The sequence below is a fragment of the Propithecus coquereli genome, unplaced genomic scaffold (genome assembly GCF_000956105.1).
Source record: "Propithecus coquereli isolate 6110/MARCELLA unplaced genomic scaffold, Pcoq_1.0 Scaffold289, whole genome shotgun sequence".
Classification (NCBI taxonomy): domain Eukaryota; kingdom Metazoa; phylum Chordata; class Mammalia; order Primates; family Indriidae; genus Propithecus; species Propithecus coquereli.
Genome location: NW_012148496.1, coordinates 146,530 through 149,371, shown reverse-complemented (window position 1 = coordinate 149,371; position 2,842 = coordinate 146,530). Strand labels below are relative to the sequence as shown.

At 37.9% G+C, this 2,842-nt stretch overlaps 1 protein-coding gene across 1 annotated transcript in view; it reads left to right on the top strand.

Annotated features, from left to right (window-relative positions):
- Positions 1-2,842, top strand: part of GNAI3 (guanine nucleotide binding protein (G protein), alpha inhibiting activity polypeptide 3) — a 70,003-nt gene that overhangs the window by 54,039 nt on the left and 13,122 nt on the right. The gene's annotated exons all lie outside the window — the stretch shown is intronic.

The following is a 2,842-nucleotide window of genomic DNA, read 5'->3' as shown; positions in this document are numbered from 1 at the left end:
AGCTACTCGGGAGGCTGAGGCAGGAGGATCGCTTGAGCCCAGGAGTTTGAGGTTGCTGTGAGCTAGGATGACGCCATGGCACTCTACCCCAGGCAACACAGTGAGACTCTGTCTCAAAAAAAAAAAAACTATAACCACTTAGAAAACTGTGTATGACTCATGAAGTTTTGATCACATCTCTCTTTATTACTTTCTTTTCCTCCTGCTGCCTTTTTTCCCTTCCCTTAGATCATCATTATTATTCCATTGGGGGAAATCTAGACATTGTTTGAATTTTTCCCTGAGGGATTTATTCCCCTCACTAGGCTTCTAAATTTATTAAATGCCTCCATCTCTTCTTCCTTTTCAGCTCTCTGGGCTGAAGGGGTAAGAAGAGAATACTTTTTTCTTAAACTTGGTTAATGTTTTACTCCCTTTGACATGTTTAAACTTTACTTTTTACATGCTGGTCTTTTCATTTCTATTTTTACTGTAGGCTTCCTTTAACAGAATGGGAATGTGTTACACATGCCTATCTCACAAATCAGTTTTTTTCTGCCAAAAAATAAGGAGCAATCAGGATGGAGATTTGTGGGCCAATCAGAGGGGATCGTTTCTGGGGATGGTGGTGTGGTGTTGTGTGGTGTGCAAGAGTGGTGGGGGAGTAAAATCATTCCTTAGCTCAGTTCTGAACTTACAACTATAGTAGAGTGAAAAGTGGGAAAGACTTAGTTGTAAATTCTGTCATACTGGCCTGCCAGAAAAGGTCTCTGTTAACTAACACCTCTTTCAAAATAACATTGTATATGTTCTAAAGAGACTGTTGTTAAGTCAAAGAAATGGAGAAATCATCTGTCTGTCTTTCTTAACTGCTTTCTTCAGGATGATGCCCGGCAATTATTTGTTTTAGCTGGCAGTGCTGAAGAAGGAATCATGACTCCAGAACTAGCGGGAGTGATTAAACGGTTATGGCGAGATGGTGGGGTGCAGGCTTGCTTCAGCAGATCCAGGGAATATCAACTCAATGATTCTGCTTCATAGTAAGTAATTTTTCTCTGTGAAACTATAACAGAGAATAATTTGGTGACCCTAGAGAAAGTTCAGTGCCCATTCTTAAGGAAATGTTTAAGTAATAGATGCTCTTAGAAGGATCTATGGATCTATGGATCCTTTATAAAGATTGTCTCAGTGTAGGATTATAGAACCCTTGGTCATTTGTATGACTTGCAGAAAAAAATTCCCTCTTGGAATGTAAATGGGAGACTTGGCACCATAAAATAAGTTCCATGACATGTTTATAATAAGCAGGTGAAGGAGGAGAGATATCTGTTGTAGCCAGGTTCTGGATCTCTTCCAATTCATAAGTTCTCTCTGCATATGGGCTTGGCACCAATAGCCAGCTGGAGAGGGAAATTAGAATTGTGATATCCCTTTTTATGTTGCCAACTATCTGTGTCTGGGCTGTGCTATGGATTTCTCTGGACTAGGCACCACTTACACATCTTTCGCCAGATCACATTAGACTTTGTATAGAAAGAGAATGTTGAATGAATTTGAAGCATGGTTTTGTCAAGGAAATTCTCTTGGTTATTGCATAGTTTTAGAGAATCTGTAATTAATACTTGTGTTAAGTTATTTTATGTGATCCTGTTTGTCTCTTTTACATATATTTATAAGACCTATATTTGGAATGTATTTTTTTTCAATGTACTTTTTGGGAGCTTGGGGATCTCTCTGTGCTAGATGAGGGCACTTTTAAGCATTAGGGTATTTTCTCCAATATTATTATTTTCCTACATTTACCATCCTCATTCTAGCTTAAATTATTATAAGAAGAAATTAAGTGATATACTCTTGCATTGCTTAACGACAGTGATGTTCTAAAAAGTGCATTGTTAGGTGATTTTGTCATGTGAACATCATAGAGTGTACGCACACAAAGGCTAGATGGTATAGCCTACTACATACCTAGGCTATTGCTCCTATGCTACAACCTGTATAGCGTGTTACTGTCCTGAATATTGTAGATGACTGTAACACAGTGGTAAGTATTTGTGTATCTAAACATAGAAAAGGTAATGCGCTGCACTACAATGTTACAATGGCTGTGACATCACTAGGGGATAGGAGTTTTTCAGTTCTATTATAATCTTAGGGGACCAGTATCATATGTATATGTGGTCTGTTGTTGACCAAAAACATCATTACATGGCATATGACTGTATTTGAAAAACTTGTTTATTCTTTCAATGAAAACTTGGCTTTAGAAACACTTGAGGCTTTTTTTGAGAGACAGAGTATCACTATGTTGCCCGGGACTCAAACCACTGGGCTCAAGTGATCCTCCTGCCTCAGCCTGCGGAGTAGCTGGGGCTACTGATGCACAGCACCACACCAATTTCGGGATTCTTGCCTACCTTTCAGTAACATTTTTTAGTTACAGATACTGATAGCTTAAATAATTCTCCTACTGGTCATCAAAGGTAGATTGTCATTGCTTTTTTTCATCATACGTTCAGTATGCTCTGAATCCTGTAACCACATGTGATTTATAGAGTTGGTTTTGGTTTTTTTTTTCCCCCATAATTGTCGATCTAAGTTTGACTCCTAAACATTAATGATATTAATAATACTTGGTTTTATAGATCATTAATTATTCACTTATATTGGTACCACCTGCTGTTCAGTTTTCTAGCCTGGAATCTGGGGATAATTTAGCTTTGAAGCAGTGTTTTAATTATTTCACTGAGCAAATGAAATTTGGCGGGGGGGGGGGATTTATATTTGTTTTTGGCTTAGATTAAAAGAACCCCAAAATCTCCAGCTCTTCTGTTTCTTGAAAGAAAACAAGAAATATTCTTAC